At 39.1% G+C, this 20,433-nt stretch overlaps 1 protein-coding gene across 1 annotated transcript in view; it reads left to right on the top strand.

The window, feature by feature from the left end:
- The first annotated feature begins 988 nt into the window (after window positions 1–988).
- The window catches only part of tet2 (tet methylcytosine dioxygenase 2), a 31,560-nt gene continuing 12,115 nt past the window's right edge, over window positions 989–20,433 (top strand). The window contains exon 1 of the mRNA XM_072385005.1: window positions 989–1,475. The gene's annotated coding sequence lies outside the window, so the exon portion shown is untranslated. The remainder of the gene's footprint in view (window positions 1,476–20,433) is intronic.

Here is a 20,433-nt window from a genome sequence, read left to right as displayed (position 1 = left end):
AACACTATCTTATTCTGTCTCTGCAGGATTTGTCTTGCTGTTGAGAGTGACTCCTCCTTCCTTTTCTGCCTCTTCCCCTCCCCCATTCTGTGTAAAAACAAATCTCCTTTTCTGCTCTGAGCCTGAAAGTATTGAGTCAACAAATGTCACTGCAGCTAGGCAGGGGCTGCTTGGGAAGAGGTGGGGTCTCCTTTTAAGCCTGGAACACAGCTAAAAGCAGATTATTCTCAAAGGAGATTCACCTATTGGTAAGTGAGGGATTAAATTGCATTAAATAAAAGTGTATTGTCGTATTGTATCATAAAAGGTGATAGCTGTGACCACATGTTCAAATAATGCATGTGACCTTTAACATCAAAGGTCATTAAAACAAAAAAACAAACAGATGCATAGCAAGCAGAACCTCAACCTTGCCGCCCCGAATAAGACCCGACCCAAACAACAACTAATAATGACAGCTAAAGTCTGAGTATTTCCTCCATTCTAAAACATTTCTAATCATGTTCTTGCGACAGTCTTCCAGGGCTGAATTTGTCTTTTGAATCAACCTCAGCCCTTTCCTCTCTCACACAGCTTGCTCTATCTCTTTCAAGCCCACGTGGCCAGTGTCAACAGGAGGTGGGTTTTGGCAGAGGCATGAAGAAAAGTATGCTCCCTGTACGCAGGCTGGAGAGTTGTCTTACACCACACTCTAAAAATGAGCCAGCCAGCCAGTCAGCCAGTGCCAAAATAAGAAGCTGCCGTTGGAAATAACTGGCTGCATGAGACTGTTGCTGTAATACTCCCAAAAAGAGGCACAATTACACCAAAGGGGAAGTTCGGTAACCTCTGACAGAAAAAAAAGAAGTAGTCGAGATAGACTATGAGAAAAGGGAGGGAAAAACCCTGAGTCACTTGGCTTCCTGTATGAGTAAAGGAAGGGGGTGGAGACAGGTTCTACTCTGCCACAGTCAGACAGTTAAAACCAGTGCAATATTCAACAAAAAGTGCATTGGGGGTGGAGTCCTGCCCTGTTCACAGAATCCACTCCAGTGCTTGAGGGTAGCCATCAGTGTTCACTATTGTGTACGGCTGAGGGAAGAAGAAAAAAAGAGGGAGCTAAGGGGGGAAAGAAAACCTGTCTCTTTGTGCGAGAAGGACTCAGCAGGAAAGTGATTTTGTGATTATTTCAGTTTGTGACCTAAGCAAGGCCGTTGCCTCTGAGCTGCAACTACACCTTGTTCGCTTTGTGTGACACTGCTGCCTTACACCAGAGTCACATATGAGTGTGCTTCTCAGGCCGGCAAAACAGCGACACCCGGGCTTCTCCTGATGATGAGAGCCAACGTCAGACTGGTTTCCATGAATATTGATGTGGAGGATAGACTGTTTCATAGAACAGAAGGAGGCAAGATGGCTGCCCTTTAGGATTTGTTAAAGAGGAGATCCAGACGGTTTGTTGGAATTTCTACAAAGTGGAGGGACATAGAAAGAAGGTGAGAATTTGCTCTGTATATCAGTCTTCTGTTGACCCTTTCCCCTGGTAACCTTGAGTGTATTTTTGGTGGGTTTTTTATCAGGTGAGGTACAGCAGATGTCCCCCACCGTAAAAAGCAAGAGCCAACATAATAAGGAGGGGATATTAGATAAAGCTACTCCAACATGGCTGACGATTTATTTCTTTTTTTGCCAGCTAAAACTGAAAGACACTGCTTGTATTTTCTTATGTATATACACTCAACATGTTAGCTTTTTTAGAATACATTATTGAAAAATTGTGTACTTACACTGCTTGTTCAGGAGTTTTTCTGGAGGCATAATTTAAATGCCTGTATAATGCTCCTCCTTCACATTACAACCTTGCTTTGTTATAGGGCACATCTTAAATAAATGTTAGTGTGTGGTATATATCTGCTTTTGTATAAAAGCGTTTTGTAAGATTAGACATTTTTTTAACATTTCTATATATTAAATGGCTTTTACAGAAAAAGGATATTTCTTTAATTTAATGTGTTCAGGTGTAGGAAGTGTTACCCTCTGTAGCCTCTCATTTTTATATCCATTGTTTTGTATGAGCTTTTTCTTGCTGTTCAGTGGGTTCGTGTGTGGCAGAGTAAAAGTCCAAACTGGGCATGTCTATCACTGAGTGTCTGCACAGTAGTAGAGCAAGAATAGCTTCTGGCTTTGTGTATCTCCATGAATCAGCTTTCACCACTGAATGACACACAGACACAAAGGCAAATCCCAAGGAGAAGCTAAAGAGAGAATTTTGGTGGCAGAGCGACAGCAAGACAAGCAAGGTCAGAAAGCTCTGACGAAATTGAAACTCTATCCTACTGCACCATTAACTGAGGGAACAAGAATGTTAATTTAGCAGGTTTTGTTTTCTTTCTGAACTTGAGGCAAAACAAGGTTGTCGGGTTTTTGTTTGTCACAAAAACTGACTAAGCTTAAACCAATGGTATCATTAAAGAGAAGTAGATTTTAGCACCTCATAAGCAGTTAAATGTTACAACAATGACACTGCTGCGCTCTTCTACTGACAGATATATTACTCACAATACAGAGGGGAACCTGTTTGTTATTTTCAATGCATGTGAACTGTAATTACATGTAAAGAAATACCTGAGTGAACAGAAAGTTAATTTGTAATACTACTTTGTTACTTTGTAATAACAGAAGTGAGACGACCACCTGCATATTGTAACAGTTAAGTATATAACAATAACATATAAACTCAGATTTGTTGTAAGATCTCATGCCTCATCTCAATTAGCACATGTCAAACTGTTTTTTTCTCTTTTACAAAATTCACCAAGAGCTAGGCTAAGATTAACATCTGAATGGGTCATTAGAATGTAAGAGATCTCCCTTGGAGTCTGTACACTGGGTTTGTGTATTCTACTGACTAAAGTCATAATGAAGCCACAGTATGGCCTCAGGTCACAAAGTAATGTAAAAGCATGTCTGAAAGGTGGGGAGCAATAACTGATGTTTAACAGGGTATTGTAAATTAACAGTGCAGCCTGTCTGCAGGAACAAGATAGGGATCCACAGTTAGAGATCCTCAGAAACCTTTCACCTGGCAAAGAAGATCTTTGTGATTCTGGTTGTGGATAGATAAAGTGGCTTTTCGAAGTAAAGAGGGGAAAGGAGCACTGTTGTCAAAATAAAGTCATCTGTTAGTCATGTGACTAAAACAAAAGTTCCAAGCTTTCATGCGAGCAGCTGATAACAAAGTAGGTCACTATACTCAGCCAAATGCTCCCTTTCCCTGCTGAATCAAGCACTTGTTTTTTTCTATGGCAACCTCTACAGAGCATAGAGCTCCGAAACACTAAAGAAAAAGAAACAAAAAAGAAATGAGAATTTTAAAAATGTACTTTTAGTGGATACCATTTTAGTAACGTTAAGTTAGTAAAAATGGCATCCCTTAACTTTCGAACCATTTTTTGTGGTAAACCCCTCTAATGCAATTGCATGGCTATATTTTGATATGGCAAACATGGTCATTGACTGTGCAGTGACAACACCAGTGCTTAAACTAAAGAGTTTCCTATAGTAATCAAGTGTGTTATGACTGCATGAGATCAGGTGACCAAGGTTCTGCATGTGTACATACATGTTTCTATATATATAGCCATCGACCCAAAACCATCTTAGGTTACAGCAGATAATGTCATGTGAAAGGCTATATCCACCACATTGTTTGGATGGACTGAATCTAACCCAGACCATTGCTTGCTAAGGAAAGAACATCATTGGTACAGTTTGTGTTTTCCTTTGTCTTTAGGTCCTCTGTATGCAGGATTTGCAAAGGATTGTCCTGACCTAAAAATAAAACTCACAATCTGAGGTTTTCATGGGTGCTTGCTGGGCTGCTGTTACATCAGTAACTGAAAAGGCACCAGAGCATTAATAGGGCTACAGGGAGCTGAGTGGGGGAAGGGCCATATAGATCAATCACATGCACATAGCTTCTCTCATCTATCCACACCTACAGATAAAGTCGCGCGGTTGGATTGCTCCTTCGTCATGGCCGTAAGCCCCCTTTAAGTCACTCCCAGAGCAAAGACAATATCACCTTTGGGAAGAATGTCCAGTTGCCATAGCATTCTACAACAATGCTGTCTTCTTACAATGCCCAAGCCCTTACCCAAGCCCTCACCTCTGACCTTGCTCTGTCCAGCCCACATATCATTTTTCCACCCAGGGGCTGTTGCACAAAGGACACAGAGAAATGGCCACTAGCAGGTTAGACATTTTAGATTGCACTACCTTCTTGATCATAGCTTAACTACTTTATTAATACAAAATGGCAAGATACTGAGGGGTGTATTGATTTCTGCAAATATTGATTCCTGTTGTGTGCTATTGGGGGTTGTTTTGTCACAGAGAACAAGAGAGTTGCAGCAAACCACAATCTTGTGCCCCCTTAATGGAATCACTGTGCAAAGATAAAATATAATATTGCCTTCGTACGTTTTAAGAGACTTGCAGAGATTGACACAGCTAAAACAGTTTGCCGCAGTGCGAGTTTTCTTATTGGTGCAAACAAAAAGCAGAAAGAATTCGATGCAATTTTAGCCTCATACATCCCTGTAGAGTTTCGATAGACAATGTTTGACCAAATGTCATGATGGCATTTTATTTTCCAAAACATTTGCATTAGTTTTACAATGTTTTGGATTTGCAAGCCTGCTTTGTGCATTAATCAGTCTTGAGGCCCACTGAATGCACCAAAATGTCCTTTGAGATGCGAACCAGTCTGTCTCTGTCTTTAATCACTGTATTGTGGGTTCAAGAGAGTTTGTGCTTAACAGAATGCCTTTTAAAATATGGCAGGTATAAAATTTTACCAAACCAGATCCAGATTCCAAGAAGAATCTCGGCCTCCCGTCGCATGAAGGCTCTACCATGTCTTAGAAAGTCTAATGTGATCATGGCCTGAGACACGTTCGTTAACCAGTTGGTAGTGTAAACCGGTAATAATACGTTTACGAGTTTTAGATACAAAAGTGGTAGCTGTAACTGCCACACCACATGGTGTGCACTATGAATTCCGAATGTGTCTCGTGGCCTTCTTTCATGTTAGCCGAGCTGGGACGTAATTATGGGGTAAGAGTGATAAGGCTCTGTTTGAGTGGCACAGAGCTGGAGGGAGTGGTGCTGGCCCTGTGAGCCCGTATCGATGTCAGGGTTTACCTCATGGGTGAGACAGCGAGGGCAGCGACTCAAAAGCTTCCTCCACGTGAGCACACGCACATGGCCGTTCTGTTTACAAACACTATTCTGGCATTCCGCTGAGAGAGAGGCAAGTGAGTTGTTGCATAACGGCCCCAAAGCGAATAGCATCTCTTCCCGCTTCTCGCCAGATCGCTCCACCTACGCTTGGACAATGTTCTTGAATGCTACTTTTTCTGTTTACGCTAGTGGACGCTAAGGATTTTCAAAAATGGCGTGAAAGGCCATAGTCGCTGCACTGTTTTTGCACGAGAACATGGCAAGAATGAAAGCAGGCCTTTTCTTATGTCTTTACGCAAAGCTCTGAGAGAAGGCCTTATTAACAGCATCGGGTCAGATGATTAAATGCCATCTCAAAAATTTCCTTAAACATGATTTAAAGTTTCAGCTTATGTTTCAGCAAATTTGTAGTATATCCATAGACTTATGTATAAAACCCCAATATATGTGGAATATAAAGCACCAACATGGGCATAGACCCCGATGAAGACAAAGTTTAGTTCACAGGGGTGCTTTACATTGAGTTTACTGCTTTGCATAATTACTTATTTGTTGAAAAAAAGCTTACCATGAACAGATCTTTATGGACATTTGCTGAAGTAAAAAATAAAAACACTTGGATGAGACAACACAAAAGAAGTGTATTCAGTCATCTAATCAGTCAATTCGATGAAAGGAGGAGGCTTTTCAAACAAGTGTTTCACAGGCTGTAATGAGGTGACAAAATGCACACACCGTAAATAGGCTGGCCTCACTGTTATTGAAAAGTTATCTAATCTCATGCTAAGATCTGACCATTGGTAAAGCTTTGGTGTCAAAATGTATAGAGATCAATTAGTTCCAGTTAGCTCAGGTCAGTCACAATGAAAAGGCTTACTCAGAGGAGTAATCTTAAACATTCATTGAAAACAAAAAAAGTTTGCTTTTTCAATGATATAGCTTGTCAAAATGATGATCTGCAAATCTGTGAAAAAGCGCAACCAAAGAGTGGTCTAAAGTAATCTTAAAGACTGCTTCTGACTGTATGGTTCAAAAATGGCTTTTGGGCAATAACAGTTTTTTTGGTTGGTGTTGTCACCGAAAAGGTAAGGCTTCACGTCTTCTAAAGATGTACAGACAGCTGGTTCTTGTCATTTAGAAGCGCAACCTACGAAACACCTTGAGTGACATCACTGATTACTGGCTCAATATAAGGTTTCCTAAGTGCACCAGCTGGTGTCCTTCTGAGTGGTGGAGCTCAAAGTCAACAGGGCCCATTTCCATCCATGTATGTATTCATACTGTGACCATGTTGTGGTCTCACTTTATCTCGGAGTCTGTATGAATATGAATGTGATAACAAGTGGCATTCAAGCAACAGTGAAAAGAAATTCGGGAACTGATTTTTAATTGATTATATTTCCCATTTTAAGTCCTGACATGTGAGAGATTGAGCGAATGATTCTATTGCCCTTACAATGAAGTCACAAAATATCCCTCACTCAGGAGGATATGTGATTTCTATTCAATGAGAGTCACGTGCCTCCCACTCAATGGAGGGAAAGAGGGAGCTTAGCAACTGCAGCTTAGGTCAGGCTTCGTAGAAACCAATGAGGGAATGACTATCACAACATTTGCTCTCTACATAGCTGGTATTTATTATTGAAGTTTATTGTGGGCACAGCTGCCATATATTTTAGTGTAATGTTTGATATTTGAATCTTTAGGTTCCAAAACTTGCATTTTATTTAGAAACCTAAATATGTGAATGCGTCCCATGTCATGCGTCCTTCATGTGCTCTACTCAGTTAATACTATGTATTAACTATGTATTAATACTATGTATTAACTATACTACTTAATACTACTTAATACTATGTATTAACTGAGTAATACATTGAATGGAGGGAACATGAGAGTTTTGAACTGGGATTTGTGGATGAGCTCACTGCCTCATTTCAGACATGAACAGAAAAAAATGATGAAGTTGAAGATGTCAGCATAATGTCTGTGTTTACTTACTATTACACCATTTTGTTTTTCGCCTCTACTCACTTCTTGCATTGCAAATTGCTATCGCAAGTTTAAAGGTGCTGTTCGGCACAAGTGCAAATATAGTTTTATGAGTATGAGGCACCAGTGAAGTACTGGCAGGATCAATGCATAAAGCACATGTGGACGCAATGGAAAAGCAGCCAAATTTGCTGTCAGGCATGCTGGGGTAATGTTTAGACCAGATGGGCTCGGAAGGGCTCATAAGATGGTCGCCATGGCTACTGTGCACTCAGACAGAAATTAACTTTGCTCTGTGCACAGTTCATCATTTTAGTTAGATATATTGACTGTTACATTGGCAAAGGGCTGGAGGGTAAAAGAGAGAGGCAGTTTGGAGGGAGCAGCTCAGCACTGCGAGGGCTGGGGCAGGTCAGTGGGTTTGTATGCTCAGGAGCTCATTTCTTAAGTCTCCATGTGATGCAGCTTGAAGGCACAAAGAAGGTTTAGACTCTCTGTGTGAGCTTTGCTCAGGGAGCTTCTTAGTCCAGCATGCTTTATTTTCAGGCTATGCTGATTGAACAGGAAAAAAAAAACGTTTCAGGACTGGCAGGTTATATGTGAGATAATATTCAACTGCTGTCTACCATCAGGATCGACCTGTTCTAGGTGGAGTTCAAGTAAATATCAAAGGCAAAGGCAATACTTCACTGAAATGAAGCAGAGGTTGATGGTTAACAGATTTGATCTATGACACTTCATTATAAGCAACACTTTTGGAAGTTTCAGTATTAACCAAATGACACAATTTAATCGAAATGACATCAAATAAATGCCTTATTTCCTCAAATAAGGATGAACTTTTTCATCTAATTCAACAGTTTAGGGTACCATGTCCCTATTAGAGGCAGACCTTTATTTTTACAGACCTTTTATTTTTATTATTTCTCATTGTTATGAGTATGACTTGTCATATTTTTCTACAATGCCTTATTCAAATGTCTCAAAACTAAATCTGGAAAGGTGCACAAACACTTGCACTTCATTTTCACATACCCATGCTTTCATATATGAGTCAAATGGTAATCCAGTCAGCGGCCGATTAGATAAAAGTGGCATCGATTGAATTTTTTTGGTTTTGGTATCCACATTGTAATAACAGGAATAATTCTTTCTCTCTCTCTCACCCTCTCTGCCTGGCCCAGGCCAGTATTAAAGGCCAGCCTATATTTTTGTCATCTTAACTCCAAACCAGCCATTGTAGGAGGCCTGTCTTTTAATTGAATACACGTTATCCTTTGAGGAAATAGGATATGTCGCTGTACAGTCCTTCATTAAGTGTTTAAGCTGGATCTGAATACTCTTTAATATTGAACAGATAACACTGGTTTAGGTAGAAAGAAGCAGCACACGCCAGTGTGATGTTTTGCATGTTGGCATCTGTAGTTTTCCCAGAAAACCGGCTCAGCAGGTTGTATAAGAACTGTACAGAGGTGGGGTTTATCCCCTACAGGGAACAGTTGAGTTACTCATGTCACTGTTGTTTACGAGAACCTTTTGTCATTTCAAACCTTTGCCATTTCTATGATGCTTCACAGTCACTGAGTCATCAGGTAAAACTGACATTTACCCCCAATCTACAAATGTAAAACTGTCATATTCATATCATGCTATTCTGAACTAAACTGTATATTTACAGATGAATAAAGGATCTCAGAAAAGTTATCCTATAGTATACAGGAGCTTGAAAAAAGTTGTCAGGCATTTCAATCTTGCAAAACCAGCCACAAATCACTTCTTAATTACCCAGAAGAGCTTTGTGTGGCTTTTTGAGTAAATGCATGTATTTATATAATCATGTCTTAATCAGTGCTTCTGGACTCCACTAAAAGCCCATTAAACCCTGTGGGACTTTACTGAATAAAAAATCTTGCTTCAGCATTAGCAGTGAACAATGAAATGATGAATAAGACTTAAAATTATGGTTCCAGTAAATCTTTTTCAGACTTTTCCTTCTCCCTGTTTCTATTATTACCAGTTAACCAATGATAGCGTATTTTACTGTTGACCTGGGACTCTGTCCTCTGTATTGTTTGTGTTTCCATGTGACTGTTTCACCCTTACTGCTCCAGCAGGATGATCCTAGACACTCTTCAGACAACCATTGGGCTGAAATTCTTCAAATTCCTACTTGTTGGTTTTCAAATAACACCTATAACCCAGCATGTATCAAATCCTGGCTTCAACAACAACATTTTAACATTTAATTTCTGTAGAATAATCTAAACTGTATGACCATCCACTTAAACTTGCTTAGAGTTTTTTTTTTCTGTCTCTGCTCCTAAACTGCGATCTGTCAATTGAAATCATGGCATTATAGTGGCTTATAATTTTCCTCATCCAAACAATTCTGTAGTTAGCAATGATATGAACATACAATCATTGAAAGCAATGTGGCAAAAAGCTGTAGGAGCACAAAGACTGCAGTGGGAACCTCCACATGCTGGCCACATCTGGCTTGCATTAGACATAAGGAACAATGTCGATTGTACAGATCCCTTCCTGATATGGGGGAGGAGGAGGCTCTCTAGGGAAGAAATTACAAACAGAAGTTTATGTCTCTTTGTCTTTGCTGTATTGCTCTTGTCATCAGATACAAAAAAGAATACCATTTGGTTTTGATGCTTTGTGCATTTACATGTGTAAAAATTCCACACCAGTGTGAAAATGAAACACAGAAAATTGCAGCCATTTTGGATCACTTTTAATTACAAGAGTTCATTCAGTTTGTAATGCTGCTCCAGCCTTGGGAGAGGACAGGCAGAGTTGCACAATAGTGTTTAGACCACAGACAACATCAACAGGTAACTGCTAAGCTCTACCTCACAGGAAAACTATACCACCGGTTGTGCAATGCACACTCAGGCCCTTTTGCTGCAGCCTCTGTTGTTATTAATGGAAACAACATGTGTCACGTGAGTAACTCTGGACATCAAGCTTTTGCATTCCAAGTAATAACCTTTAGATATATCTGCTTCTAAGTAACCAACACAAAAGATCACCATTCTAATGGAAAACAGAAGCTGTACATTTGCAAAACAGAAACATATGCATCGACAACTTTGAGCAACCGAGAGGCAGATTTTTTTCAGGTGGATGCTCAAGTCTGGCTGAAAACAGTGCAACACCGAAACCCCTCAGTTTCACATTGAGACGTTTGAGAATTGAGCTTTCTTTATATGTGTCCAAGAGGCAGATCAGATTACATCACCTCATGGCTTTATTAAAAACAATTAAGCTGCAAGCAGAAATCTGCTAATTTAACTTAGCTAAGCCCACATGTAGGACGGGGTGGGGACTGCTTTGTCCATCATATCAAATTGTGACTACTATCAATTCTAAAAGCTAACTAATTAACAGCATTACTAGCACATTTGTTTAATCTATATAAAAGCCAAAGTAGAAAACATGCAAGTTAAGGCAACAATTATTTCTTGGTTGCGAGTTAAAAGGACGTTATCTACTGCTTTGATCTGGTTAATGAGAAAATGGCAAAAAGGCAAAGAAGGCTGACCTTCACCCAGTGGGGTCAGTTTTTTTCTGCATTTGTTTCCCAGGTGTTACTTTCATTTTTTATGTTTAGGTGAGTGTGCTGATCCCAGTGTTTTGATGATTTAATAAAATACAACTTTGCATCCTTAAAGCTAGCTTTGTTAAAAAAGTAGCTACATCTGTAGCAACATTCAAGTGCTTAAAAAAGAAGGTTACAAAGCTCTGTGTAATATGTAAACTACAGACACAGGGGTCTTTTATTTCATACGGCAGGCGGTGTCATATGTTCAGACTGACAGACAGAAAAAGACAGCCATTTGAGGGGCGCTCTGTACGAGCACACCACATGACATAAATCACAAAAGAGCCACTGATACGTGGAACATGAATGAACATCTGTCCTGCCTGAACATTTGACCATCACTAACAGCATGTGCTATTAGCACATTGCTTCACATTGGGGTTTATGACTTTCTGTGTTCTGACCTTCTACACTTTCACGTCCACCTCCTTAACTTCCCTCCAAACATTCCCTCCAGTGGAGTCAACCCTGACCGCTCACATGTATGCCATACATCATGTCATTGTTCAGAATGTCTGTACAATTCTCGGAGAATAATCAAAAGCCTCTTTAAGTCAGGCAAGAGTTTGCTTTTCTTTGACTTGCAGATTTAATGCTGTTTTACAAAAAAAAAAAATAGTTATCATCAGGAGACTGTGAGCATTTTTGTGGGGTCTGTTTTCTTATTTACAAAGTCAGCTGGAATGCAGGGTTGTGAAGATGCTGTCAGAGGTCATTAGGTTTGTGGAGCAGCAAGTTCAGCTCTATATTTACCAAGGGGATTTAAAACACTGTAATGCAAATCATGTGACCTAATTACGCTTGTAAAGGGTTGCTAAGGATGAGGTTTTACTAGCAGCTCAGCTGTTTGCCATCTGAATCATCTAACTCCAGTCTTTTAGAATACACAGCATGTCTTCTTTTAGGCATAAAACATTCATTAGCTAGATTTATGCTATAAACCTGGACAAAAGATTTTCGCTTCATTTCAGTTTCCATATCAATCATTATAACATGATATTTTTAGGGAGCAGTTAAAGAATTAGAGCTAAGTTTAAGTAGCAGAGTAATAGTTTTAATATTTAGTAAAGTGATATTGAAACAGTTAACATTAATATTAAACAACCTTTCATGACTTCAACATGATTCAGTTGACAGAACACCTTCAGTGAAAATTCTGTGAAAATTTATAATCTCCAGACCGGGTGCACGCTCCAGGAAAATACAAGTGGGCCCTTTTCAGCAAAGAAAAGGAAATATACACTTGAGATTATGGCCTAGTCTTGGGATTGTTCAACAAAACAGTGGTGTGGCTTGGCAAGAGTGTGCTTGATTTACAAGTCTGCTCAATATCTTGCTTTCTCTAATTTTTTTTTCCTTTTCTTATTTCCTTTTTTTTTTCTTAACAGCATTGCTCTTTACCGATCTCAAAGTGCAGAGACCTGAGTCTCCACACAGCTGTTGTGGTGGTAAATGCCACATAAGGCTGCCAAGTCACGCCAAACAGTCCACATCTACTATGACAGTTCTCATATTTCACAGGCTCTCTGTGTGAGTCACAAAGACGCTTGAGTGCGACTCCAGTCCAAGACTAATCATTACACTACTGGCTGAAATGGGTCTGGATAGCCACAACAGTGATAATTTGTTTCACACATTATACAGTCTGGAGTGAACAAAAAAGATCTTGTAGCAGATAATGTTCTCAGCTCAAACGTGTTCAACAAAGCTAACCTTACTGAAAATGCATATACTGTCTCTGACATTATATTTTTACATTAACAGCAGTCTTCTCAAATTAGGCAAATGATATTGCTAGTATTGTATATTGGAATTGAATCTTATGCGATAAGAACACAAGTAGACAGTTCTGAGGGCAACATCCCGCAACAGGCTTGAGAGTATTTCTCCACTTGCATACATCTTGAGTGACCAGCTGTGATCGGATCTCCATCCCCCACTCTGGATTTGTCCAATTGTGTGAACTTGCACACGGGTACGGATCAGCTGAGTCCTGGAACTGACACGTTACCTACAATAATCTACGAATCCAATCTTGGCCAGACATGCTAGATACAAGTCCCCCACCCAGTGACTAAACACATGAGATGCTTCTCAAAGCGAAGGATGTCTACTTGGAAGGATGGAACTGTCCAAATTCTATTATTAGCATATTAATCGATGACAGGTGAGGGTGTCAGGATTTGAGTAGAGCATCCACCAAAAGCTTTGTCTTTCCAACCAAAGATGGATTGTAGCTCATCACATTGTAAGAATCAATCAAAAAAAAGCTCAATCCAAAGAAATCTTTCAACATCCAGAGTGTATGATATTGTGAAAAGATTTAGGGAGTCTGGGGTAATCTCAGTGCACAAAGGTGAAGACTGGAAACCACTGTTGGATGTGTGTGGCCCTCAAGCCTTCAGGCATTACAGCAGGAGCTACCATCATGCCACTGTGATCAGAATGGTGGTGTGATGGTTTACCATTGTATTTGTGTGAAGCTGTAGAAATAATACTTTGTTATTGCTCTTACCATAATACAGACACATGGGTGTAGGAGTACCAGGGGTACCACAGCTCTGGGCAGAAACATTACTGAGGTTATGAACAGAGAGACAGTGGACACCTGTTCTGTGGTCAGATGGATCCATGTTGCAGTTGCTTTCGGGAAAAAAAGGATGTTGGGTTTTCTGTGCAATAGATGAGAAAGACTATCCAGGCTGTTATCGGTCAAGAGGTGCAGAAGACAGTACTGCGATGGCATCGGGGATGCATCAGTGGGAAAACGTGAAGGTACCTTTAATGCAGAACTGCATATAGAAATGTCAGAGATTAATGTTAATACCGATAAGACAATAGAAAGATACAAAGATAATCTTTTTCAAGGAAGTCCGTGGCTATTTCAGCAGAACAATGCCAGACCTCAGAGTGGCTTAATAGATACAGAGTGTGTGCATGACTAACCTGCCTGCAGTTCAGATCTGTCTCCAACTGAAAATGTATGAGGCACCATGAAGAAGAATCAGACAATGATACAGACAATCAATCAACTGAATTCTTGTATTCAGCAAAAATGGACATAGATTCCTCTTGCAAAACCTTAAATTCTTTTATTCTCAGTTCCCAAATTGTCAGTGTGTTACAAAAAGGAAGTGTGCTATTACACAATGGTAGACATGGTAAACATGCCAGTTACGTTAAAAAAAATGTTCTAAAAACATTATTGAACTTCTCTTTTCACTAAACCAAGCCTCAGTAATTATTAGAAAAAATGTGTTGGGTTCTTCTTTGAGAAAACGAAAGAGACAGACATTCAGAGATGCTCCAGAAGTTCCAGACAACTAATGGTCAGTTTGATAGACAAAAAAACTGGAATCATTTTATTAGGTGACCAAATGTTTGCGTGACTCTTCTTTCCTTTCCGTTTCTCTCTGACACTGTTCTAACAAAGTTAATAGTCATCCCATGTTAAGTATTGAAAAGGTTTTTCATCTTTAACCTCATGCCTTTTGAAGATAAATTCATCCTCTACTCTCTCAACAATTTACAGGAACAGAAATTTTGACCAGTTTTGCTGCCACTGACTAAAGCTACAGAGGAAAACAGCTTGAGGTTATGGCAGTCTAGCCTGTTTGATAACTGGTGGAGTAAAAAAGCAGGAAATAAATGAATGGCAGACATAGCCAGAGATGAACCTAACGTGTAATTACAGGGAAGCGCTGAAGTTGCTGAAAAGGTTGGGAAACAACAACATATAGAGACAAAGAACTTGAGGAAAAGAAAGCTTTGTTGAGAGTTCAGATAAAGCCAAATAAGTTGAATTATAATTCAACAGCAGCTAAGAGCTCATTCCTTGGTGGACAATGGCTACTAGAAAGAAAACCAAAATGGATCAAAGCATTATAACCTCCAGCAGGCATTCACAGTACAGCTACTTCAACAATGTGCCTGTGGCTTAGTTTAGTGCTCTACTTTCAGAACAAAAATAGATCTTCCTGTCAAACATATCTAACAGATAATGAAAAGATTGCTGTCTAATGTCTGAAAACACACAAGTTGGACTTTAAACACTGCATAATTATCGTGTGTGTGTTTGTACATTTGTACGAAGCCTGGATAGACGTGCACACAGCTGGGATCTCTGGCTTTGTTCTGGGTTTGCAAAGATTTTTTTTTTTTTTTGTTGTCAGTGTGGGTGTATCCAACTGTGACAAGCTGCTTGGCTCCGTTCGGCACTTTGCAAACCCTGGAGTGTCCCGTAGGAATGGAGCGGCCCTGAAAGCAGCTTAGCACTAATGCTCACCTCTTGACATTGTTGCTGATTTACAGACTGTGCTGAGGGCCAGAAAAACAAAGGAGTATTCACAAGGGTCGGGGAAGTGAGATTCACTTGCTTACTTCATGGCCACTTTCTAAAGGATGCTTTGTAAGTGAAAGAGTTGGGAAATTATGGCAGCATTAGTTTTATCCCTATTCGTTAAGTGGGCATTCTTAGATCTATAACTTGTATACAAATATGTACATATGTACAAATCCTGGGAAAAAATATAATAAAGAGTTGAAAAATAAGCATTGTTAATCATTACCAGGCGTTTCTCTTTGTAAATCAACAACATCCAAATTGACCATAACTGTGTGCATTACAACCTTTGACAAATTTGGTGTATCAGTGACACACCACATCACCACGTTTCATTATTCTTTTATGAGAAAAAAAAAAAAACATATCCAAAGAGCATCTTAGAAACTCTGCCTAATAGTGGGCTTCTTCTGTATTTGAGACAGCTCTTCCTAACAACCGTTGTTACAGAGAAACTACCTTTTTTGTCTTCCCTTTTTGACTCAAAGCAAATTTTTTAAAAATTGAATTTGCCTGAAGCTGACAGAAAATAAAACTAAACCAAAACGATCCTGCCTCATGTTTCTACTTCATTGAAAGTAAACCCTTGAACGTACTGTGCTACACTTTAGAATTAAGTATGTTTTGCTATAACCAGACTACTAATTCTTTTTATATATGTTTGACCGTTTTGGTTAGCGCAATGCTACATTAGCGTTAAGGTTGGGGTCTTTAAAGGTTAAAAGGAGAGAAATTAGACTACGGTTTACTCCTAGTTTGGATTGCAAACATTAAGTTTGTTGTTTAGTTCAAGAAATCACAAGGGATTTTTAACGTCGAACAAATAAAACTTACTTCATATAAAGCACTCGTCGTGTAATAGTTGTAGAGAACTGACCGAAATAAACTCTTCCATACTCGAGCTAATTCATACTCGTGCTCCTCCTAAGTAATAGAAACCCCTACTTGCTCTGCAAGTGGTACGCGTGAATAAAAAACACCTCATGTATTTAAAGACCACTCGTCATCACTCAAAGCAAGCCATGTGTGATTATGTTTCGGTGCTTTTGACAAAGACACGCAGAGTTATTTGTGATTACAATGCTGGTGGTCGTGTTACAGTATTTTATTTCTCAAAACTTTCCGCCCAAGCAGCTCATCAGTTCTCAGATTTAGATTTCACTGGGTGACTTCGTATAAATCGCATGATAACGTAGAAAGTTTTATTTATATTATACAAATAATTTCGCTTGAATGATTGACAGTAGATTCATGTAAATTCTTATCTTTTGGAAACATGATCATTTTTGTGTGTGTGTGTGTGTAAAATTTCATATTTCTGACACAAGACACCCTGTCTTCAGTGCATTAGGACATGAACTATTGAGATTTTGCTGCTATTGACCCAAGAGCGGTTTTTGTTGTTGTTTCTGTCATTGTTCTGTTGTGCTGCTTCCACTTTCCACCTGCAAACGGGCAGCTGGCTGCTCTGTTGTGACAACAGTGGGAGCTTCCAGACAGCCTCGTAACAGCTTGGCTTGTTAGTGGGAGATTTAGCACTTAAACTTTGAAGGTCTGGGAGGCTGCTAATGTCCTGGAAGGGTGACTGATACAGTGAAGGAAATCATTATGTCGACCAGCCTGCCAGCCTCGGCAGATCATGTCCTGATGTTTCTTATGGTTCCCGTCCAGATGGGTAACTGGGCCAAAGCTGTAATCCAGTTAAAAATTTTTTTTCTGTTTTTCTTTTGTCACGATCCTCTTGACTAAGCTGGACATTGTGGTTAAAGATTCAGTGTGCAAGTGTATACTTCAAGCTGTTGAATTATTCATTCTAACATTTTCCATCCAGATTTTTGTTTTCCTTTTTTTTTAATCTAAAGTTTTAATCAGCGACTGAATCCTTTGAAAAATGTTTGGTGAACAAGCTCTGTTTACAGTCTGAAAGGAAGCAGGAAACATACTTTTTACCCCGCATTAATGAACGCAAAAACTGTATTTTCTTCATGTCATCCAGCATCACCATCACAGTACACATTTTACATGTTCAGGAGAGGGAATGGGATGCATTCCTCTATGGAGTTATTCTTGTGTCCAGTAGGGTGACAAAATCATGTCTGTGGACACAAAAATCAATAGATCAAGATTGAGAACAGCGACAGCAACAGAACTCGTATTTTAAATGATTTAAAAAATCTGCAAAGCATTACTTCAACAGATATTTGTACATGAAAGTTCTGATGTCAAACACTGAAGACTAATGGTTGTTTTTTTTATGTTGGGCTTATTGTAGCTGACATGTTTACTTTACATACGCAAACACAAGACAAGTGTTCTGCCAGAATCATAAGTAACTGTAACAAGTTCCAGATGTCATAATCAGGCCCACTGATGGAGAACAATCAGGCTAAATGAAACATTCCCTTGTACTGGACAGAAACATCCGTCAGTACCTGTGAATCTGTAGAAGGTTGACGTTAACAGCACAGCTTTTGTGGGACTTTAAAGCAGGATCCAATTATGTTTTCAGAGTTTGCAAGGTGTACTTGTCTTGGTTTAAAAACTAAACTTAATAGCGGGCAATTGTGTCCTAAGATGCAAAAAATATTATTCAATTCTTACAAGTATAAATGCATTTTAGTTTTTTTTTTTTGTGTGTTTTTAGATGCTGAAATCGGTACAGTAAAAAGGATCTCTGTAATTTGCTTTCACTTTTTAATTTACAACGTGTGAATGTAGATTAAACATTTTAAGTAGCCGGAATCAATAAATTCATTTGGGTCCTACATATTACAGTATTTGTAAAATTTCTTGGATGAATTTAAGAACATGGGTGTAAGCCATCATTACATTAAACTGCCGAGCAGCCAAGAGAGGCGCTGAAATGAATTTGTATAGTTTCTGTTGTGAAATCGCAACATGGTCAGTTAAATTCAGCTTGAATCATTTTGTATTAGTTTCTGTTGCTTTATCAACTGAGGATAATGGAAAAATGTTGAGGTGAAGGACATAAAGAAAGTTTGAGAATGACCACATTAAACTGATAAAATGAAGGCCGTTTATTGCTGGTGAATTACATATGAAGTACACCACCTAATCCGTTTGAAAAGATTGCAGCCTACACCAGATTTGATAATGATTGGCACAGGCTAAACAGTCATGTATATCTATGTCAGTGTCCCGCAGGACAACGTATTAAGGGAGTCACAAGCAAGTATAAACTTAGGTAACAACAGAGATGCACACAAGACACAGTGTAACAAATCTGAGTACAGCACAGTAGCTTCTTTCTTTTCTAGCAACCAGCTTTTATGCTGAGCACTCGTAATTGTGCACATTTAATCGTGCATCGTTTTTGGTGCTTATCGGCCACCCATCCATTGGCATCTGCAACAGAGTCGCTGATAATTAAGACGGATTCAACCGCGGCTCTCTTTACCTGTACACTGCAACGCTTTTGCAGAAGCTGCGGTTGTGACATGCATTTGTAATGGCGAGAGGCAGACATAGATCAATAGTCTGCTGGAATCATGCTGCTCGCGTTTACCGCAGTAAACTATTCTTCAAGGATGCCAGGATCGAGGGAATGGATTCAAACGCATGCCTGTGTGTCAGAGGAAGCAAAAAGACTCTAGTTCACCGACTACAGTCGTTTTTTTCCCCTCTGTACGTGTTGCAGCATTAGATATTAAAGAGCAAAGACAGGTGTCGAAGACAACTGCCCTTGATGCTTCATATTTCAGAAAGACTGTATCACAGAGCCAAACTGAGAATCAATTGGTTCAAGGACATTTTTGCTGCAAAAATTAGTGAGTCAGACCATATAGTCTACTACGGAAGCCGACAACGGCCGTGGATTTTTTATTTAATTTTATGCACTGTTATCTCGTGATAACGATTTATTATTTCGTTATCTCGTGATAACCAATTCATTTATAATGTGTTCGTCTTGATTTCAACCTACAAGAGCTGCCACGAACAGCTTCCGCAGCCACTGGCTGTAGCTGTCATAGACATATAAATATGTCATATGACGATAATCTCTTTATATATACATATATAAATAGCTGTAGCCTACCGATAAGTTACACTTTACGTAGGTTTGTTTGTTTGACTGGGTTTGTTTAGGGGCTACCGGTTAGCAGATGAGAAGCTGACAAACTCCTATCTATCCGGCTGCTTCAGCTGAGGAAACAATTAATTAATTAACACGCGAAAACGATCTTTGTTCTCGGCTTCCGTAGGGGACCACAGCACATTTCAGTTTTACTTTACCTGCAGAATCTTGTGCGAATGTGTGTGTGAGCATTTGAGGGCATTCTTAAATAAGCTATCGTCAAACAGGAAGTCACAGGTTTCAGGTCTTCCACAGAAACAACTAAAATTGTTATACACAGCTGATGGTGGGCCCTGAAAATGTCAAAAAACATTTAAACACTGTGTCACTTCAGGACACTGTTTGTTAACATGCTTAATTAAAAAAAAGTTGAATCAACAGTCCAATGTTAGCCACGAAAACCCAGTACACCTTGCTCACATTCTACTTGCCTCGTGGTTTTTATTTCACGGTGGGATGTGGTTAGGTTGTATCTGAATTGCACAAGAGAAGTTTGCAACATGATAGACTTGGTGCTAATACTCAAATAAATACTTTCCTGTTTGCCACTACATTTGATTGGTTAAATTAAACTAAAGGACTTTAAATAATACATTTCACTGCACAGTACCCTTTAATCTTTTTATTTTGCATCTATTTAAAAAAAAAAACTTTTTTACTGTGCATTTTTGTTTTAATGCAGTTTATGTTCGCTGTAAAGCACTTTAAATTACGCTGTTGTTGAACTGAGCTATGTAATTACATTTACCTTACCTCACTCAGGACATGGCCAGACAAGGCCTTTAATCTTGGCCTTTAAGACCAGGTGCAGCACGTGTGTGTTTTTCATGGTCAGACATGTGATGATGATTGCATGCTTTTCAGGCTTGTAATCATTTAAACAATGGCTTTTTTTTCTCCTTACAAATATTACTGAACATAAGAGCAAGTCAATCATTTACAATAAAAATCTAAGGTTTAACCTCTTATTTCTCTATTTTAGTTTTTTCAGGGGCTGAAAAATAAAAGTTTTTAACAATACTTTGTTTTACATCACTCGGAAAGGGAACCTTGGCTCTTAAGGGGTTCAGAGTGCTGAAGTATGTTCATCAAATGTGTATATATATTTGACATTCATGTTTGAGTAATAATAGAGGTGTAATCTGTATTGTTGGTATTAAAGGGATG

This window comes from Leuresthes tenuis, unplaced genomic scaffold, assembly GCF_036924035.1.
Source record: "Leuresthes tenuis unplaced genomic scaffold, fLeuTen1.0.hap1 SCAF_4, whole genome shotgun sequence".
NCBI lineage: Eukaryota > Metazoa > Chordata > Actinopteri > Atheriniformes > Atherinopsidae > Leuresthes > Leuresthes tenuis.
This window is presented reverse-complemented; position numbering and strand designations above follow the sequence as displayed.